We start from the raw sequence: 24,006 nt of genomic DNA, 5'->3' as shown, positions 1-24,006 counted from the left end.
TTGTTTGAATGAAAAAAAAGATTTCTGAGAAAAATTCTGCTGATTTTCGTTTTTCTTCAAACCGTATAGCTGTGAGAAAAGTGAACTATAATACTGCCGTCTTGAAAACAGATGCCGTACCTAAAAAATTTATAGTTTTCGAGATTTATTTTATTGGGTTTCTGGCTGGGCAATGAAGCTTTCTATCAAGCAAAAATGTCGTAAGATTCTTCTAAATATCCAAACATAACACTCTTCTCCACCGGGAAAAATTTTTGAGCTTCATTTTCTCATTTTGATGGACAGAATAATCGACCGATTTTTTTCAGCATCATTATGAGATGATACCCTGGGAGAAAATAAAATATCGATAAGGTTGTTTTTAATTCTTATTTTGTTGCTGTTTCACTCCTCGAAAACATAATAGGAATTAATTTCAAATCCCCCGAATATGATCAAATATCAAATATTGAATGAGTAGCATAACATGTTTGTTTAGGCTAGATACCCGAACAAGATTCTCTGACTTAATGGAAGGTTTCCATTGGAGGTTATGAAAAATTTTAGAGAGTAATATAATAAACTGAACATCCTATAGACAACTACTCCATATCTGTTCATTATAAAGAATTAGAATAATCTTTCTCCCCACCGGCCTACCGGTCTCAGTGACCGTTCAGTGCAAAGATTAAAGAGAACTACTCTATACTATACTTTATAATCTTTGGTTCAGTGGTAGTCGTGTAGAAGTGACAGGATGTGGCAGGGGGTTTTATCGGTTTATACAGGGTGAGTCGGGAGGAACGGATCAAACTCCAGGTGTGTATTATACACGTAAACATAATTTGAAAAAACCTATATGTTCTCATTTGTTTTCAAAATATAACGTAAATACAAACAAACAAAATTTCCTACATCAACTTGATTTCAATCATAGCAACAAATGAACAAATGTTCAAAAATACCGCCATTAACCTCTAAACACATTTTATTTGGTCTCCGAAGGGCTCTTGTTGTTTTTTTAAGTGATTCATGTGTTTCTTTGACAAGCACTACCGCATTTTTAATGCGTCGAATCAGGGCCTCTCGAGTGTCCACTTTCACTTTGTACACTTCATTTTTAAGCCAGTCCCACAAACAATATTACAGTGGTGTGAGGTCTGGAGATCTTGGAGACCAACTAATAGGTACAGTGACCAATCCATAGTCCTGGAAACCAAATATTGCTTCACCTGACGAGCGAAATGTGCGGGAGCTCCATCTTGCTGATGATACATTTGCATTCTGATGTTTAGAGGAACTTCCTCTAGTAATGCTTCCAATTCAGTTCGCAAGAAAAATAACTATTCTCTCCTGTAAGACGATTTTCTAAAATACTTTGAAAACAAATGAGAATCTTATAAGAACATATGGGTTTTTTGAAATTATTTTTACGTCTAAATACACACTTGGAGTTTGGTCCGTTCCTCCCGACTCCATATCTATCAGCGGCATTACACTGGCAAGGCACCTCAAAGAATTATTACGATTTTTATGCCCTCGTTTTGCTCTCATTTTGCTCTGTTTAGCTCACCACTCAGTTTATTTTGCTCACCTATATACAATGAGCTTTAGACAATTCAAAGTGCCCTGCTCATGTAATATTACACCAGCAGGGCACCTCGACGGATCTCCAATATTGGTATCATTAGAAAGTTCTCGTTTCGCTCACCAGTCCGTTCGTTTTGCTCATTTATACTTAACGCGTTTTTGGAAAAGGAAAAATTTTTCTTACCCTAGCTTGTGGCATATCTGCGTTTTGCTCTTGATTTGCTCTTTTTAAATCTGCAATCACTTTTTCTCTACCATTTACCGTTACCGTGATATAGATAATCAAAAGTGCCCTGCTGGTGTAATATTACACTAGCAGGGCACCTCAACGGATCTTTCCGATATTGATTTCGATCGAAAGCCCTCGTTTTGCTCTGTTTTGCTCACCAGTCCGTTCGTTTTGCTCATTTATACTTTACGAGTTTTGGAGGAGAAACATTTTTTTTCCTTACCCTAGCTTGTGGGATATCTGCGTTTTGCTCTCGTTTTGCTCTTTTTCAAATCTGCAATTAGTTTTTCTCTACCTCTCATCATTACCGAGATATAGATAATCAAAAGTGTCCTTTTTATGTAATAACACACTATAGGGGGTCTAAGGAAGTACCCAACAAAGTATCCAATGGCTGTTGAGTACTCCCCTTGATATGCAACAACACCTCTTAGAAAAAGGATTTGTTTTGATTCTGTTCTTAAGGATTTGGGCAAATCACAGAGCTTTGTTGGTTGGAAGGAAAGCACTTCAAAGATAATTCGTTTTTTCGTTGTTGTCATTGAAACATTTTTGTATCGCTTTTTCGCCCAAAACTGGACTTCACAGTCGAAATAAATGTGAATCATTATTTTCGATATCAATCTGGACCACTTTTTCAGAATCCGGTGGTCTATCGACAATTTGCCCAACCAAATGGCCCTTGCAATACCCGCAAGAGTCAGTGAATTTTATGTACCCACTACAATTATCATCCGATATATATTATTACCTTCAAATGAAAAACAACAAGGAAGCTTTGCTTCTGACTGGTGCTATCAGACATCAGACCATCCTTTTTTTAAAAGAACAAGTGGACTTCTAGTACCTAGTCGTTTATAATTTCTAGTGAACTTAAGCATCATTCAATTTTACACCTAAATGGAGCTCTTGGTGAAACTCGATACTGTGAACCGTTTTGGAATATTTTGATTTAAAATTTATGAAGTATTAACCGATGCTGGTATGAAGTAATGATCGGTAATGGTGAAGTTATTAATTATTATTATTATTATAGAAAGAGCAAAACGCAGATATCCCACAAGCTAGGGTCTTCTCCAAAAACTCTTAAAGTGTAAATGAGCAAAACGAACGGACTGATGAGCAAAACGAGGGCTTTCGATCGAAACTAATATCGGAAAGATCCGTTGAGGTGCCCTGCTGGTGTAATATTACACCAGCAGGGCACTTTTGATTATCTATAATTCCGTATCGGTAAGTGGAAGAGAAAAACTAATTGCAGATTTGAAAAGAGCAAAACAAGAGCCAAGCGCAGATATCCCACAAGCTAGGGTAAGAAAAAAAAAATCTTTCTGCTCCAAAAACTAATATCGGAAAGATCCGTTGAGGTGCCCTGCTGGTGTATTATTACACCAGCAGGGCACTTTTGATTATCTATATTTTGGTATCAGTAAGTGGAAGAGAAAAACTAATTGTAGATTTGAAAAGAGCAAAACGCAGATATCCCACAAGCTAGGGTAAGAAAAAGAAATTTTTTCTCCTCCAAAAACTCGTAAAGTATAAATGAGCAAAACGAACGGACTGGTGAGCAAAAAGGAGCAAAACGAGGGCTTTCGATCGAAATCAATATCGGAAAGATCCGTCGAGGTGCCCTGCTAGCAGGCCCGGATCTACGATTTTTTCTGACCGGGGCAAAAATTCATGATGGCGCCTCCCCCTTCTAAGGTTCGTAGGAAAAATCTAATTGCATATTCGTCATCGCTTTCAACCCGAGTTATTTTTTTCACTAGTTCGAGGTCGTATAGATTACGAATATGCAATTAGATTTTTCCTAAGAAAAAAATCACTCATATTTTTTTCCCATTGTTCCATCAAAAGATATTTTTTCTCATTGTTCCATTGAAAGTTATTCTTTTCCCAAAATACTCCCAAAAATTGCATAAATAAAAAAAAATAAAAAAGTTTGTGTTTACAAGAATGTCGTTTGCAACCCGCCCTCGTCTATCGTTTTTATCGCGCTTCATGAACGAAATTATTCCGAACAAAAATTTTTTTTTTAGCTACATATATCGACCCGGATCATTTTACATATTAATTCAAGGTAGATCACGAATATGCAATTAGATTTTTGGAGGATCAGTATTTTGAGGAATAGGTAAATCACTTTTAGTGCAAAATTTCGGAAATATTGGTCAACTTTGAGGAGCTGTAGCAGCTAGAAAAAGGGCACTTGTCATATGCTGTTTTTTTGGTGATGAATTGGTTCTTTGCAAATATAAAAACCACACTTCATTCATCTATCTCGAACGGTTCAGTTTTTATTAATTTTTCCGCGAATGTCCAAAATTTCCGATTTTCCATCGACCATAACTTGAAAAATAAATTTTTTTAAAAATATCTGTTTGCACATTCGTGTTCTACGCCCTCGAATTAGTGTACAGAATTAATTCGGTTTTGATCAGAGACCAAAAATATTCTTCAGAAAATCACCCACTCTGTATATATTTCATTTTGTGAAAATATTTTGAAAAACTCAATTTCGTGAAACTTTTGTATAAAACATTTTTTGTACCTCTCTTAGTAACAAAGTTAGGTGGCTCAAATTATGGTGAAAAACTCGGTACATCTATGGAAAATTTGAAAAAATTTCGATCTTACCGATATCCACCAAAATTGTTGTTTTTACTAAGGCATAGATTACGAATATGCAAACAGAATTATGCTGAAAGGATTAGTTTTTAAGTTATGGTCTATAGAGAATCGGGAAATTTTGGACCAGATGATCCAGATGAGTCAGTAATTCCCCAGACAAAGAAATTACTGCTTGCGACGCAGTGTAAACATATCAGATCTTTCAACCTATTTCACCCAAGTGTGGCGGTCATTCGTAGATGACTGAATAATATGCAGTTAATTGATCCCTCATCTCGGTAACGGTAAATGGTAGAGAAAAACTAATTGCAGATTTGAAAAGAGCAAAACAAGAGCAAAACGCAGATATTCCACAAGCTAGGGTAAGAAAAAAAACATTTTTTTCTCCAAACACTCGTGAAGTATAAATGAGCGAAACGAACGGACTGGTGAGCAAAACGAGAGCTTTCTAATGATACCAATATTGGAAAGATGCGTTGAGGTGCCCTGCTGGTGTAATATTACACCAGCAGGGCACTTTCAGTTGTCTATAGCTCATTCTTTATAGGTGAGCATAATAAACTGAGTGGTGAGCAAAACGGAACAAAATGAGGGCAAAACGAGGGTATAAAATCGTAAAAATTCTTTGAGGTGCCCAGCTAGTGAAATGCCGCTATATCTATCAATATCTATCAATCTATCTCATGTAATGCCACAATCATCACATGTATTCTCACCTGATCACCACTTAGCCAATAATGTAATTCTCTGGGGTTCTTCCAGATTATCTCATGGAGTTTTTGTTTGTCATAAAAAAAATTATATGACTTTTATTGAAACCTCAGCCACGTGATTGAAGTCTCCCGACTCGCAGTATCCCTTTCAATACATCCACATTTTAATTTGCCCTATTCATGTCCATCACTACGTGAATATAAAAGACGCTCAAATTATCATGAGCCGAGGAGAGTTGTGACAAAGCAGAGTTGTGACATAGTCGATCTCTGGATCTCTTGAAACCTATAATTGCTATAGTATCGAATGATAAGTATTTACCCTGTGTGACTTATGAAAGAATAACAGTATTTGATATGCAGTGTTTAATATTATTCAAAATATAATGGTAATTGGCATTGGGGTTGTAACCCCAATGAAATCCAACAAATAAGTTGGGAAATAACTTAAAATGAATTATTTCGAAGGCTAGAAAAAGGGTACTGCCCCAAACGTTGCCAATTATCATTATATTTTGAATAATATTAAACCCTGCATATCAAATACTGTTATTCTTTCATTGCTATAGTATATGTATTATAATAGTGACCTGTTTGTTACAACGCGCGTTTGTTGTTTATGAGTCTCACTGTTTTTCGCAATACTCGATAGCAGTTGACGGAAAGCGGTTGTGAGTGTACGACTTTTGTATAGGTAAGAAAAATTGAAAAAAGTAAGTTTTTCACCAAAATTTCGATGATATGTATAATAAATTGTTAAAAAATATGTTTGGATTGTTATTATATGTTCTTTATATGTTTCAGTCAGTCAGTCTTTCAAGTTCACTAGCCTAGTATTGTTTTTTTTATGAACATCTGCATTTGAAATGACGAGTTATTATGGTTTTTTTTCCTGGCAAAGTGTTTTCATTTGTCTTATGGTGCGATATCACATAATGAATGGCCACATTTTTCGCTCCACCAAGAAAAAGGAACCAAAACTGAATAGACATATGACTAAACCTTATTGGCTCACTTATTGAGATTGAAAATGCTGCATTAGCAACTTTAAGAAGATACAGAGTTTGAAAAGGAGTGTTCTAAGCTAGGAAGATAAGAAGCATCAAAATATAAAGAAGACTAATAAGACCATAGACAAACAATGAATAATACGAGCAAAGGTCACGACGAAGTGGAGGAAGCCGAAAAAGATGCAGAAATATTTGTTTTGGTGCCTTGAGATTTCTAAAATAAGGCATATTGAAAAAGAAGGGGACTCAGGGCCTCGAAAACAAAGGTGGGTCTGACGTTAATCAGATATTAAAATGTAGTACAAATTTTTTAATTATACTTCACTTTACCTGAGGAACTGTTTGTTATGGTCCGCTCCTTACGCTAGGCTCTAATCACTGGCAAATTAACAAAAATAAATCATGATAAACAGTTAGAATTTCTTTTACTCAATGACTTATTGGACTTTACTAAACTAATACTATAAAAAGTGCATTTTTATTGCTATACATATTTCTGGTTTAATGATACCATTATTAACACTTTCGGTTATATGATTTTTTTATTATGGATTACTCAATTTTGAACCTTCCAAATTAGTCGGTCAAAGCAAACAGTTGCTAAGATCATTGTACAGGGTATTTACCTTATCTATCCCATTTTGAGAACTTTTGCAGGTTATCTGACCTTATCCTTAAAGATAGAGGATTACATTCTTTGCGATAATTTGCTACTTCTTTATTAAATTAAATATGGCGAAAGCAGACTTTTGATACACCTTTTGGTTTTTAACATACAGGGTGGAAATGAAAAGTTTTACTTTTCGGGCACCCTTCGTACCTCAGTTATTTCTGAACTTATCGAAGAAGTTAAGACTTATGATTGTTTTCCGTAGAATTGAATGATATAGTTAATTTTTTCCTAAAATCTTTAGTTCATTAGTTTTCAAGCAGAGATATGTTTTTCAAACGAAAACCCTGTATATTGTCTTCTATAATCATTAGGCATGAAGTGGGCTCTCAAAAAATTTTCATTATTTCGGTTTTATATCCCGATTTCTTTGGCAGGTATTTAAGAGGAGTTTTGGATGACGAAAAATACGTTTTTCTACACACGTGCTCATTCACCTTTTTTTCCGCACGCATCTCAAGTTGCAAAGAGTCATTTTCCGGCACGTAAATATTATAGAGTAAATTAAATTCTGTAATGTCTGTATGCACCGAAAGCCAACGATGACATTATCCATCTGGGTGCATGTCCAATGGACGAGCCCAAGGTTTCCCAACGTGACAGTTTGGGAAGAAAAGAAGAAGAAGAAGATGACATATCCATGGTAACGACATGCAGAATTACGCCTGTCAGTATAAATGAATTAATCAAATAAATTTTTATTTGTTTCGTAAAACGGATATATTTATATATTTCAAGGGTTTGTAGACAAAATATTGTTCCTAACTCTTGCGGAAAGTGTCTTGCCCTCACTGAACTACTTACCCGAACTCTGCTTCGCATCGTTCGAGCAACGGCAGTTTCGTGCGGGCAAGTTTCACTTTCCGCACTTGATAGGAAAATAACTATTTCTTTCCGAGGAAAATAAGTCGGGAATTTGTAATTTAGATACTATATTTCAATTCAAGGCCGTGGTAAATTCTTTGGATAGCGGCCAGTGCACAGAGTGTCGCCAAATTCTAAGGGTGCTTTTCAAGAATAATGAGAGTTAAACTTAGAGAAAAAATCTTTAAGATTCCCGAACTCTTTTGATGTACTTAGGTATGAAAAAGCAAATCATAGATGTAAGATTTAATAAAACACGTAGTTGGTACTTTTTATTCACAAAGTAACATGGCGGACGGTTATCTAGCACGTGGAGGTGCTCTAACAAAGGGTCAGGTAAAAAGCGTACCGCTCGACAAGGTAGTTCGAGTAATTGTGTCTTAGCCCAATGCCTAGAGAAAGCAGGTTACATTGGAGCACAGACCATGGGTTCTATACTCTTATTCTTCCTTCGACATTCATCGACTCATCGTCTGACATTATCATTATATCATAAAGGTGGTCAAATTAACATTTGCTAACACGGCCATACTGACCACTCAAACTTCCTCGTTTCACTTAGTAGACATAAACAATATCTTAATAACAAACAGCATTGTTGAAGAGAGCTTGTAAACATAAAAGAGTTGAACCTTTGTGTACATGGCTCTGTTTGATGCGCTTGCTCGCGCTGCGGCATTAGTATAGGTGGAAAAAATAGCCAAGCGAGAAAAAACCCATCATCGCTTACTGTTTACAGATCATGTCAGCAAAACACTTGGAATTCCAAAAGTTGATACAATTGTCATTTACAACATATAAACTGTTAAATTAGGTTTGTGACATTGCACAGAGATTAACCTCAAATAGGGACTCCCGTCCGGGCCTTTCTTGTCAAAAGCTCAGAGGTTAGCCTCAACTAGGGACTCCCGTCCGGGCCTTACTTGTCAATTGCACAGAGGTTAGCCTCACTAGCGACATCCCGTCCGGGCCTTACTTGTCAATGTCACTACTGTAAAATTGCAATTAGCCTCACTAGCGACATCCCGTCGGGGCCTTACTTGTCAATTGCATAGAGGTTAGCCTCAACTGGAGACTCCCGTCCGGGCCTTACTTGTCAATTGCACAGAGGTTAGCCTCACTAGGGTCTCCCGTCCGGGCCTTACTTGTCAATTTTACATATTCGTATTTAATGTACCGAAAACTCATGGAGTTTCAAGTGCTTTGGAAAACATTCAAAATAAAATGAACATGAGACAATACAATGAATTATAACATAACAATAAGAATCTCATAAGGAACAGTATAGAACATAAAATCTGATGGACATGAGAATATTTCACTTCATCATGGCACATCATTGAAACTAGCACTCACTCATCACTATTTGGTGTTTTTAGGCCAAGGTCTCATTGGTTCTTTGCCGGATATAGTTCTATTCTGGCCTCCTACTCTTCTCAAGGCATATAGATCGTTTGGTAGGACTGTTTGCACTTCGAAAGGTCCAATAAATGTTGGCTTCCGTTTTCCTTCATTCGATAGATGTCATCTCCATGGAAATTTTCTGATTAACATCAATCGGTAACCTAACCTGATGTTCGAGACCTGCCAGCGTTATAATATACCCCTGGATTGCTCAACGGGAACATTTCACATTCTTGAGAGCGCCTGTCTTGTGTGAATCTGCATAAGAATTTACGTACAAAACAGATCAAACCTTTGCAATTGATTTTGATTGTCCTGTTTCGAATTTAATTCGATCAACTTTCTCAATCCACTCCTTGGTAGAAAAGGATGTATCGTCGGGGTCAAACTGGGCTAACCACCACGTGGTCGGTGTCGTTCCTTGAACTAGACATGTTGGCTAGCAACTCCATCATCTATCTTCATTTGAAGTTGGGCCTGGTTCTCCATTATCCGCATTACCGAAATGGCTTCACTTTCTTGGGGAGCGTTGTTGAGATTTTGCTGGTCTATTTTGGCTTATTCTTGTAGATTCTCACAAAATACAAACGATTTTCACTCACAAAATAGGGTCCTCAGTATCTTTTTTCGAAAGAAGAAATTTAATCCCCCTTCTGATGTTAGATTTAATAAAACACGTAGTTGGTACTTTTTATTCACAAAGTAACATGGCGGACGTGGGGGAGGGGGTAATTTTAAAAAGAATATAAATTGAGATCCGAGTACGGATCTCAAATCCAGTTGAAATGCAGGGTCTCTGTGTTTCTTTCAAAGATTATAGACTACTAGCTGACCCGGCAAACGTTGTTTTGCCATATAAATAATTTCCATGTTGTATCATAAAAAAATAGAAATCAAAAATTTTGTCTAAAAAATAAAAAAAAAATTTGGGGTGGACTACCCCTAACATTTAGGGGGATGAAAAATAGATGTTGGCCGATTCTCATAGATAGCTGACCCGGCAAACGTTGTTTTGCCATATAAATAATTTTCTAATGATTAAATTACTAAAATGGCTATTAAAAAATAAGGGTTGATCGTAGAAGGGTGAAAATTGAGGATTGTATGTATTTTTGTATGTTGTATCATAAAAAAATAGAAATTAAAAATTTTGTCTAAAAAATACAAAAAAAAATTTAGGGGTGGATTACCCCTAACATTTAGGGGGATGAAAAATAGATGTTGGCCGATTCTCATAGATAGCTGACCCGGCAAACGTTATTTTGCCATATAAATAATTTCCTAATGATTAAATTACTAAAATGGCTATTAAAAAATAAGGGTTGATATTAGAAGGGTGAAAATTGAGGATTGTATGTATTTTTGTATGTTGTATCATAAAAAAATAGAAATTAAAAATTTTGTCTAAAAAATACAAAAAAAAATTTAGGGGTGGACTACCCCTAACATTTAGGGGGATGAAAAATAGATGTTGGCCGATTCTCATAGATACCGGATAAGCACAAAAAATTTCATCAAAATCGGTCAAGCCGTTTCGGAGGAGTATGGTAACGAAAACTATGACACGAGAATTTTATATATTAGATAATCTATAATCTTTGGTTTCTTAACTCTCCTTACTTCACTTCATAGACAACGAAGATGTCAATGTTTGTTTGAATTTGAATCTTAGTTTGAGTGCATCGTAGTTGGAGGTGGAATTCGCCCTTAATAGGCGAATCCAGGTCCGCTTTTCGTTGCTTTGCTTCCTCTCTGAAAAATTAATATTCTCCTTCACCACTTTTGATGTGATTTAAGACCGTTCATGTAGTGAGACGAATATAAAAATTTCTTTCCAACTGCTAAAATTTTGTATTTCAGTGTTAATAGGAAATCTAACGGTTAGGAGAACTCATACTAAAATGAACTCTATAAGCATCAAATGAAGTAGGACAGACAAAAAATTGGCTAAATGACTAGTTATAACTTCGATATTACTTTGATGATGTTGGATTTTCACCACACATTTGTACATCTGATAAAGGCATCAGTTGCAGGCGTTTCTGTGATAGAAAGTCTAAGTTTGTGGTAACAAATGTTCACATTTCGACTGTGATAGTAGTCCGAGAGCTGGCGACAAAAATCAGTAAGAGTTTTGTAGTGGCCCATAACTAAATATGCTTTAGTATTGAGGGTGTACGTGTACATGAGTCAGCACCCACTCGCAACATGCTCTATAAAAGTTTTGTAATGATCGAAAATTGTCAGTACACTAGTTTACAGTACCAAAATAAGAAAGTGGTTAGACCGCATTTTTGTGGAACAAGGCCAGTCAGCACGCCACATAAGTTGCTGCCATAGCGATGTAGGTGCAAGAGTTTTGTAATGGCTAAAAATTCATTTAATGCTTAATTATAATATTTTATTTAAGAAGAAACTATTCAGACTACAGATTAAGGGAACAGAGCTGGTCAGCAGTTGCTCAAAGTCCGGATATCCAGGTAGCGCGGATACTCGAAGATATGTTTATTTATTTATTCATGGTACAACGAATACAAACATGTTGAAGGTACATTATATTTTTCTAATGATATGATATGATATCAATATCATATTTTGAATTCTGACTTGTCCCAGGGAAATTCAAACAATATGTATCTATAAAATAAAAAAGTTGTAGAAGACGTCAGTGTAATGGGGTACCATATAATTCGGCGTATGATACAAGAGCTTAGGGAAAGAATCTTATTGAATAGTGTATGTTGAATATGGTTACAAAGCAATCCAAGTATTTATACTGATGAGTATCTTTTCCACTGAAATAATTCCTTTGAACATCCCCCAATTATATGCTTATCTGAAACAAAAAAGGAAAGAAAGCAAAAAAGGAGGAGTATCTAAATAGTCAAGTCATTTGCTGACTGAAAACATCCGATTCAGGAAAAGAGTGCGTTTTTTACGCAGAATATATATCTAAGTTTTTCAGGCAGCTCAATCTGAAAATTAAGTTATCGACTAGACTCGGATATAACTCACCAGGAAAATGGCGGAAAACCAAGAAAGATCAGACGTCGCGTCGTTTTGATTTTTTTGCTAATAAGCTCGGAAAGATGCATCTTTAGGAAAAGCATTAATGCGTAAATGAATATATTGACGGCATGCAGACAATTATTGAATTCTGAAAAAGTACACCTCCGGGTGTACTTTTTCAGAATTCAATAATTGTCTGCATGCCGTCAATATATTCATTTATTTAATTCTCAGACATTAATTCCACTATTCAATTAATGCGTAAGCTGATAATATTCCGAGAAAATTGTAGTTTAAATAATCCTTTCAGTTTTTTTTCGTCCTGGTTTCTATCTTGGCAAAAATATTCGTACAACTTTTAGAGCTTATACCGCGCAATTGGTCCCAAAATAAGTATAAAGCACTCTTACCAATTATAGTATGTACCACCATCCTCCCTTCCATCTTGACCCATAAGACTATCGGCATCCATAATACAACCGAATAAAAACATTGTGGTTATATGTCTCCTGGACATTCACAATAATCACACTTCGTTATTTCAAATACGAATGCATCCTTTTTTGATCTGATGTCATACAAAAAAATGACTTTTAAAAAAATATATATATTCAGGGTGAGTCTTTGACTCGTACAAATATTATAACAGTAGATTCTTGAGGTCAAACGAAACACTTTTTTGCTATACCATTATTTTCGATTCGGCCCTGATCAAAAAGATATACCTAGCCATTTTAAGTTTTCATAAAAGTGAAATAGTCAATGTTGAGATAAATTCATCAGAGTAAAGCAAAACCAAATCCCTTACTCATTCAGAATTCTCGACAAATATAAATATGTCAAATGCGATTGGTTTATTAGTCAACAATATTAGTGCTGGCGGTAAAAGTGTTGAATAACATACCCCAGCAGTTTTCGACTGTGATAAACATATTATGTACTTTGCTATTGGAGCCTATATACTGTATATAAGCATCTTTTAGGAATGAGATATCTCTCTCCGTTTAGTTAGTTCTGGTTTGATATTCATTGAGAGTATAGATCGACCTCCGTTAAATCGATTGAATCAATATACAGATTGTTTCACAAAGTGCGTTTCATTGAAGAAGAATTTATCCTAAACCAACCTAATATCCAACAGGTTATCGGCCCAGCTTGCTCTGTTAAAAATAAATTCGCCGCTGATAATTGCGAATATACTTTTCGTTTAAAAAGTTAATCAGTGAAATAATAAGAAGTTTTCTTCTACTATTGAGAATGAAAAATTTGGTAGTGAGTGAAGTGAAGTGAACTCGGTTGAAAAGCAATATGTGCGTAGTTAGCTGATGATCAGCGATGAGTCCTACGAAAGACCACAAAGTGTTTTTCAGTCAGTAGCAGAGTTGGATCAAGATGCAACAATCCATCACAGGGGGAATTAAGGAGCTAGAGGATGGACATCTTCTCTTTCATATTGATCAACAGCCTGTAGGGTTTTTCAGATAAGTAAAACGAAAGCTCGTTGAATCTAGACAAAATCAATTTGTCTGTGACTGTTATAAAATTTGGTAAAAAGGAATTTTCTCAATGATAGTTATCATTGAAAGGCATTATTATTGAATTTTGATTTGAAATTCCCTAATTAAAATTCAATTGAAAAGGATTTGAATTTTGAAATTGAATTAGGTACTCAAGCGAAATATAAATCGGACTCAACCAACTTAGAAGACATTTCATCAGGTAGACAAAAAAAAATCCGTTTGAATATATCTCAAGAGTAGTTTATGAACTATCTGGATATAAAATAGAATATGGAATTTGCCTTAAGAATCAAAACACAGTAAAGATGACATTTAAGGAATATTAAATTTTTCTTTTCGAGGTCAGTTACATTTATATAATGTGACTGATTAAAAAAAATAATAAAAAATTCAATTCTTGTATTCTTGAAATGAAGAGCCTGAAACATAATTTATAATTTCATAAGTAGTAATTGATAGTTTTCCGGATTCGGGACATTTCTTGTATATTTGAATTAAATGTTTTGAATGCATACATCGTTGCCAATATTAGATTTCTAACCAAAAAAAAAAATTAGTGAAATTGAGATTGAGCATCATTCAATATAGGAACCAGCTTCCGCATTTCCCTAAGCAAAAAATATAATTTCAGGAGAAGCTGACATAAGTTGAAGTGATTTTCTTTGATTGGTGAAAGTAAAAAGTAGAAGTTCTGTTCAAGGGCATAAAAAATAGGAGTTCATGATCATTATCGGAAATATAGCTTGAAAATGAATTGATTATTCAATTTATTTTGAAATGTTCTAAGGGCTTCATAAAAAAAAAAAAATTTCAATTGAGTCTTCAGTTATCTGAATAAGAATTGAAATATATAACTTTCATAACTTAATCTTCATATTATTCACACTATGATAGGCTACTGTAGCAGTTCGAAAGCCAATATGTTTAATGGTGAAAATATTACAGATTGCTGGAATAGCAAAATACCTGAATATGTCTGTTTTCTAAATTGGTTGTTGAAGTCTGGTTGTTGAGTAATTTGATTTATATTTCATTACTTCATAAATCACTTTAAACGACTGCATATCTTGATAGAAGCTTCTCTTACAAAAAAGGGATTCAATTGAGTCTTAGAGTCTTGCTTATTTAAAATTATGATTCGAAATAATTATATATCATTTCAATACCCTGAAGAATAATGTTGTTGTTGAATTAAAAAAAAAACAAAAATCCAATAATAAAGGTACTTTTCGAATGAAATAAAATCACAGCTGATAAAAATGTGATGATGCTCATAAGTACTGAATTATGGAAAAAGTGGAGTGACTCATTTCGTATCCAAGTATAAAATTAGAGATGTGATGATTATAAATTACAATATCATATTCACAGTAACGATTCTCTCTAATATTCTATTGAATTTGAATTTTATTAATTAATTAATTGCTAGTCACGAGCTGATTAAAAAATATCAGTTATCTACCTTTCTGAAGAATGAGATAAAAAAAAAAAAAAAATCTGATAGTGAATTAAAATTCAAAATATAATGCAATAACAAACTGGTATGAACTCTATTGAATTGAAACCAGTTGGTGGTTTAAAAGAAAATATACAGCAGGAAAGTCATATATAGTTGATGCAATAAGACGCAGGTACGGACTTTATTGAGTTGATAGCATGGCTTCATGTAGTAATCTGATAGTGCTTGAAAATCAGATATTCGGTGAAGTGAGAAACTGGTGTGTTTGATTTTGTATCAAAACCAGTAGGTAAACCCGATAACCATAAATCAGGTAACTCGAAGGTAATTGAGAATGAAACTGGTGAGTTTGATTTTGTATCAAATCCAGTAAGTAAATCTGATAACGATAAATCAGGTAACTCAAAGGTAACTGATAATGAAACTGGTGAATCTGATTTCGTATCAAAACCAGTAGGTAAATCTGATAACGATAAATCAGGTAACTCAAAGATAATTGAGAATGAAACTAGTGAGTTTGATTTTGTATCAAATCCAGTAAGTAAATCTGATAACGATAAATCAGGTAACTCAAAGGTAACTGATAATGAAACTGGTGAATCTAATTTTGTATCAAAACCAGTAGGTAAATCTGATAATGGTAAATCAGGTGAATGAATCGATAATAATGCAGAAAGAAACTGGTGAACCAAAACCAGTAGGTAAATCTGACATCAACACGTTTATGAAATGAAATTGGTACATTTAGTATATAAGAACAAAGTGATTGTGATGAATTGGCAATTTAAGGTGGAGGTTAATATGAATCTCACAAGAGTGAATTGGGTTGAATTTACCCAAAATAAGGACAAAGTGAAAGAATGTCCAGAGTATCGATCATGAAAATTATTAAGTTATATGTGCTTAATATAATATAGCATTCCTAAATATTTCTAGGCAATAAATGAAATGTTGAATAGATATCATTGGTATAAAGCAATAAAGTTATTATTATTGTTGATGAATAAATCATGGTCTTTATCGAAGACACCGGAGAATGAAAATATTGTTGATTGAAAATGCATAATAAGAATTTATTGATGCATTTTTGGAAATCCATTGAAATATAAACGCGATTTGTTTCCCGGGGCTTCAAGCAGCGATAGTTGATTAGATAATGCTGAAACTTTTGAATCAGTCGTCAGAATTTCAAGCTTCAGATACATAGTAACACTTGCAATCGATTTAATTCATTGATACATCATAAAATATATAGATGTCTAAACTTTCCCTTCAAATAGCTGATTAGTTAAATAGTTTTCTTAGAGCAAGAAATTCTTAAGAAGGTTCCGTGAGGAAACGATTGTCAATTTCGTCAATTGAGTAAAGCCCTATACGTAGGAGTTAAAACAAACAAAAATTCGAAAAGAATCTAAAATGATTTCGGTTTTCGGAATTCATACTGATCGATGCATATCTTATAGATAGACAATAAATATCGCAAAATATATATAATCATGGGTACTTTGTCCGGATGATATATTGCAGTAGTTATACAACGAATGATGAAACATTTCTAATTGATGGATTTTCTATGACAAAAGCAATCAAGTTTTTTTTAGGAATCGAAGTTGATAGAAAACAAAATGAAATTATACCTGATGAAAAAAAAAATTATTACATTATATAAGTGTTTTCAAAAGAATATTATGAAGCACTATGTAAAAAAAAAAAAAAATTCTCATAGTATAATTAAAATGGATCTATATATTTTAAGTAGATTTTTCAATAAAAGAAGAACAAAAGAACTTTGGATGTTCTTACGGAGTCATCAATTAATTCAAGATTATAAAATATGTTTATTATTAATAATTTGAATTCAAATTTTTGGAAAATAATAAGTACAATTTATTAAAAAAAAAAATGCAAACTTTAATCGCTGCCTCATCAACAGAAAAAGGTTATATACAATATGGTTCATAAAAAGCCGTCATAATACGTGAGTTAAGACTATAAAAAAAAAGGGTTTTAATTTGACTATTATGATGTCTATCATTATTATTATGAAGATAGAAATAATGGTTGTTGTAGCTTGTATTAGTTTTGGGAATAGTAGGTACTACAAATCATACGAGATCAGAACATATTGACATCGAATATCTTTTCTCCCGAAATAAAAATTAGGATATATTATAACACTCACATAAAATTGCAGAGGTTATCATCTCTCCGTTATTTAAATCAAACCATTACCAGACTGATGTCTGTTATTTCATAGCAGGTTTAGGTTTAGTAAATTGAAGTGTTAAATGTTTATTTACTAGGTATTACTATATTTAATACTGAAGGTATTATAATATATATCTATACAATTTCTAATAGCAATGGTCTGGTGTGGTTTTTCTGGGTTTCCCACATCCTTGCAATGAATATTGGACCATACTTGTATTGCCCCAGATAACAAATGGAGGATCTTTCTATACTCAGGAATATTTTATTTTTGCATGCAATTTTGGTATGTAGTGATATGTAGGTATAGGTAATTGAGCATTGTATTATAAAAGATAAGAGATTTGATTTTGAGGCGGCGTGTTGAGATAAATTCATCAGAGTAAAGCAAAACCAAATCCCTTACTCATTCAGAATTCTCGACAAATATAAATATGTCAAATGCGATTGGTTTATTAGTCAACAATATTAGTGCTGGCGGTAAAAGTGTTGAATAACATACCCCAGCAGTTTTCGACTGTGATAAACATATTATGTACTTTGCTATTGGAGCCTATATACTGTATATAAGCATCTTTTAGGAATGAGATATCTCTCTCCGTTTAGTTAGTTCTGGTTTGATATTCATTGAGAGTATAGATCGACCTCCGTTAAATCGATTGAATCAATATACAGATTGTTTCACAAAGTGCGTTTCATTGAAGAAGAATTTATCCTAAACCAACCTAATATCCAACAGTCAATAACTATTGAATTACCAACTAATCGGCCGTAATCCATCTTTGAGATATATAACACGAACACTCCTGATGATGCCTTCATAGGGCGAAACATGTAGAGCAGATTGTGAAAGAATAAAGATCCATTTACTTACAAGGAATTTTCTTATAATAACTAAAAAAAGTATAGGACTGGAATATGCAAAAATAACGGAGGGTTTATATTCAAAAAAATGAAAGTTACCACTGTATCACTGAAGTGGTGAACTAAAAAAAATCTCTGACTACGCCACTGCATTCTACACGAAAAAGTGTCTGTAGAATGTAACATTTTTTGTTTCTCGATATCACTGATACTTTACGAAATAGAGGCACCAGTTCGAAGAGCCGAAAAATGAGTTTTCACTTATAACTTGAAAACAAAAGAAGATAGAGGGATGCGGTTTTGGGCATTAACAATCTTTTGAAAATTCGAGATGCCATCCATTTTCCCTAGCTATTACGGTTACAGAGCTGCCATTCAATCCTATCGAATTTTACCCACCTTGTACAGCAAGCACTTAAAAAGTGAAGAACAGGAAAGGCGTTGAAAAAGATGAATCTGCAAATAAGTTGTCAAAGTGAAGGCCCAAATAATTGTGTACCTACGTCCTTCGTTCAACCAACATTTTACTGGTGATCCAAAATAGTTAAATTATATTTGTGGGTATTCTTCTTGTTGATGACCTGATTGAATTTTCATTCGTTACTTTGAATTTCTACACTTTACGTTGATTTTATTCTTCGGTCAAGCTTAAAATGACGCCTGCCTCCTAGCTACGGCCCTAGGAAGATGCCAAATCTAGCTCAGCTCCCGTGAGATGCTGTGCTGTAGTCTATAGGTATGTATGAAGAATCATTTTATACTTTCTTCGACTGGATTGAAACACAATTTATTCCACGAAGATGAAGGTATATTATAATAATTGTTATAATAATTCAACTTTCAAATGAGCACTCTAGATAAGAGATTATCACGAAACTTTACTTCCACTCAAATTAATTCATATCATACAATAGGCTAGGCAACGATGCAAGGAAAATTTGCGTTGATGACCGATCCATTATTATTTATCTGTGAATCCCCCAGGAAAAGACTCTGTCGCCTCTACGACTGACGAGTAAGTAGAGCCTTCGGTATCGATCAGAATGAATGTATTAATGTGAAATTTCGTGATATCAAATGTAAAGTAAGTAGTTCTGTAGTAGATCAAATTACCAAGGAATGGTTTATAGGCATTTGGATTTATGACTTTGTGAATCAATCATTTTTTAGTGTTGGAATTTTTCAGGCTGTTACCATAATGATCTATAATCACTAATACTAGTAACTTTATTTTATTTAAATTGAAGTGAAAAATCTGCTACCTTGCTAAAGCTATGCAAATTGTGAAGACCCTCAAAATGGAATGTTAGTCGAGCCATGTTCCCTATTTGAAATTGAGGCAGTAGCTTGGGATGTAATAGGGGAAATGTTATCGTTCATATGCTGAAATTGGCGACATAGAGATTTTAGCTCTTCTGGGCTGTGCACGAATTAGTTAATGATGTGTCAACGATTTAAATCACCAATTTAGCAATCAGAAAAGCTAGGTGTATAGGGAAATCATTCATGATGAAGTTGAAAAAAAGGGATCCTAGTATACAGCGTGCCCAGAAAGTAACGCTACATACCCATAATTCTTATTTGAAGAATTATTAAGGGAAGATCTCTCACCCGTCGATTTGTAATTACATAATCAAGTTACTCTTTGCCTTTTTGAATTTGATATATCTCATCCCTGACGCCTTTACCCCAACAATTTTTTTTCAAATGAGGATAAAGTGAACTATCGATAAGTCGAACAGTTCTTCGGTTCCGATTCATGCCTATCTTACCATGTGTATTTTCACCTCAATGAGTCGAACAGTATTCTTGAGACTACATTTTCCATGTAGAATGTTGAATTTAGTCAAATAATTTTCACAAGTTCGAAAAGGAATGATGCGGCAACCTGTATCTATCTTTCTGCTCTCAAACCTCGTTGAATGATTTTGAAGACTTCAAAGATAATAACGTGCGTTCAAAAAAATTCGCCGTCAAATACGCTATAGATTTTGAAGGTCTATATTAGGCGACTGAACGTATTTTTTCCTTTAATCAGTCTTCATCTTCCCAAAATATTAACAATGATAACATTAACCTATATATTGAAATTTTGTATTAGAAAGCATTGTTATTGAATCTGTTTGATCCCTTTATTTTATTTTGTACATAAACTCCTTATTTGAATGAACGGTATCCCAACTTATCAAAATCAAAAACTATTTATTCAATTAATGGAGCGACTTTTCTGAAAAATATTCTGACTGACCACTCTCTATTCTTTTTGTATGTTTCCATGCTATCCAAAATTTCCTAACACAGCAGCATCTATGATGAATAACTTTCTTTATAAAGTAATAAAATTTCTTCTCATTCCTATTACTCATTGAACAAACTTTACTAAACAATATCATTTTGGGAAAACTCAAACCATAACGGCACTTTTTAGGAACAGTTACTAGTAGATTCAATAATGCTTTTTTCCAACGAACGAAAAACATTTCTTTCACTGAGTAAGATTACAAGAATCCAAGCAATCTAGGGCGATTGAAAAAAATGTATTATATTGAATTGAGCTGGCCAATACCTAATGAAAATCTATAGATAACTGAACTGAAGAAACTAAATAACAAGATTTTTATAAGAATGAGCTTCAGTTATCAGAGCTTTCTATTCTATAATTCAATTGGTTACTGGAAGTGTCTTCCTCTTTGCTCCAAACACTTCTCACATCTTCGGACATTATTATAATGAAATGATCATTATTTATTGAATTTTGAAATTATGATGAACTTTTTCAACGACTCTAGTATTTAGTTGTTGCAAATCAGAAATAGATATGTATCTATTTGAAAAATAGAATTCTTCAAATCAGGACAAAGGAAAAAATCACTGGTTTAAGACAACACGATCAGTACATAGTAGTGTCTACCACAAACTCACGACATGCGCACAACTCTGATGAAATAAACCCCTTTTCCCATATTTTCCCTAACTTAACTTTAAATCGGGGAAGTGAAAATTGATACCACAAATGCTGGATTTCCGCTGTATCAACATTTTGTAATACGAAAACTGTTCAGTGTAATCAGATTGCCGACAACGTCTCATCAAATCCGACATGTTCGGTTTCTAAAGCTATTTAAAGTACAGTGATGTATCGATATCTAGTTAGCCTAGATCAGTTCCATGCATGAAAAAAAATATTGCGGTACCATAGCAACGAACAATAACTCATTAGAATTGTCAGGGTGAAGTTAGAGGTCAAAAAAGTAAACCAGAGTTACGCAATAAATTAAAAGAATGAAAATGTCCACCGAAATTAGGAAAATTGAAAAATTGGAGTATCGAGTCATCATCAAGTAACTGTATTTAAAAGGGTTAAGAGGTAAGCTGATTTACGAAGATGCTTAATACCCTTGGTGATCAATGTCGCGACTGTGAGAAATTGGACTGCAAGCTTCAAAAGAGGTAAATTTTCCATTGAAGATGATGACCGATCGGGAAGGCCAGTTTCTGTGTCAGTCAGTTTGGTGACTATCCATGCCCGGAATGTGGTAGGATCTGTAGGTCACGGTTGGGTCTCTACAGTCACAGGAGAGCACACAGTCGCAATTAGCCCTGAAAAATTAAAAGTCTGTTCGCACTTTTTTTTGGTCTTTTCCTTTTTTGGTCTTTTTGTAGATTCATTCCCGGCAAAGGGATACAGCAATAATGATGATGATGATGACGATGCAGTTCATGTCATGATTTTATTAGACCGTCGGATTGGGCTAAGACGGATATATGAAGCACTGACTATTTCATACGAACGCGTTCATCATATAGTTCACGTCAATTTGGACATGAGAAGAATTGCTGCAAAATGGATCCCCAAATGTTTGAATGCTGACAAAAGCGTGCAAGGGTAGAAGCATCGCGTTCGATCTGTGCTCGATTTGAAAACGATGTAGACTTCTTGAACCGAATTGTTACTATATGGACTTGGGTACTTTTCTACGATACAGAAACTAAGCAAAAATCGATGGCGACACTCTGGTTCTCCAAGACCTAAGAAGTTTCGTGTCCAGAAATCTGCTGAAAAAGTTCTTGCTTCAGCTTTTTGGGATTGCCATGGAGTAATCATAATTGATTATTTGGATAAGGGTAGAACAATAACCGGAGATTACTATTCGACATTACTGACCACTCTACCGGAAAAAATCAAAGATAAAAGACGCGGAAAGCTATCCAAAGGTGTTTTGTTTTTGCAGGACAACGCCCCTGCACACAAATCTCATGTTGCCATGCAAAAAATTCGTGATTTAGGGTTTGAATTACTAGAACACCCCCCTTATTCACCAGGTTTGGCTCCATCGGACTATCATCTCTTTCCGCAAGTGAAAAAAAGTTTGAAAGGTCGTAAATTTTCTTCCAAAGAGGAGGTATTGAAAGCTGTGGAGGTCTGGTTTGGAGAGCAAGAAGAAATATTGTTTTTGAAAGGTCTAGACACTTTGCAGGTTCGCTGTAATAAATGTATTCAATTAAGAGGAGAATATGTTGAGTAATAAAATACTTTGACATTGAAATCTTGTTTGGTTCTATAGTAGGCTAAGAATTGTTCAATATATCCTCGTAATGATGGGACCACTCATAAACAATCAATTCAGCTATAAAAGGGATGATCATTTTATTTTTGTAACGTTTTGCTGCAAAAGTTCTCTCAAGGAATATAGGTCCCACAATTCGCCTCTGACTGGGAGTCCAACAAACTCAATTTTTCTTCAAAATCATACGGCATATGCCAACGGAGATCAAATCCGAACAGAGGTTCGTGGAGCTTCTGTCATCGCATTTTCAATATTGTTTTAGCTCTGGGGTTCTCTTCTTTGATCGACTACTTTCTTTTATCCTTGTATCACATACACACTGAAACATTTATCAATAGAAAAATTTCCATACACCTTCCATTTTCCCCTCATTTCGGAAGTAGAATTCAATGGTTAATGCAGTAATTAATATAAAAACCATCTTAAAATTTGCTGATAATTTCATTACAAACTCCTATCCAAATTGCTTAAATTGCTTTACCTGAATCAGTTTAGTTTAGATACAGTACATCAACGTTGAAAATTTAAATAGCTTACTGGACGACCAATTCTTTGATCGCACATTAATATTTAGATGCGAAGCGTAACATGTTTTGATACCATGCCTACAGAGTACATATGTATCTCAAAATTAAGCAATTTTTTACTGAGAACAGTGAGAACCATCCACTCTTAACTTGTCTGCACATTATAAACTGGGGATTATTGTCTATTAGATCATTCATTAGCTGAAACAGGTATGAACATATCCAAAAGAGGCCACCGGTAAGGTAAATTGAACATCTCTCTCAAGCTATTCATTCGGTAAGGAACTACATTCGGTAAAAATAATTGTAGTTGGGAAGACATATTCTCAAAGTCCTAATTTTAGGACCTTTGTCTCAGGTTTTTTTGTGATATTCTTGTTATATTTGACTTCAACAAATTTCTGTTAGTAACTCTTTCGTTACTGCTTGAATTATTGATATATTATTCCGTCAGTCATGCGTGAATCACGAGATTATGAGTTTGTTTCAGTGTATCAATAAACATTGCAAATCCTAAATATGTTGAAATCTATGAAATGGTAGAATTCGAAGCGAAGAATCAAGGAAAAACCTCGGGAAAAACATTTGTGTTCCAGAATGTTTTTTTTTCATATTTCCCTAAATGTGTCACTTCATTTTACAAGAAATAGTTTATTTGTGTCTTGAAAGGCTAGTTTGTTTCACTTTGAGGATTGTACTTGTACAATGTAGATTTACACTTGATGCACTGAACGGAATCTTCAGTTGTACCATCATATGTA

This window comes from Coccinella septempunctata, chromosome 4 (genome assembly GCF_907165205.1).
Source record: "Coccinella septempunctata chromosome 4, icCocSept1.1, whole genome shotgun sequence".
Taxonomy (NCBI): Eukaryota; Metazoa; Arthropoda; class Insecta; order Coleoptera; family Coccinellidae; genus Coccinella; species Coccinella septempunctata.
Note: the sequence above shows the minus strand (reverse complement) of the source record.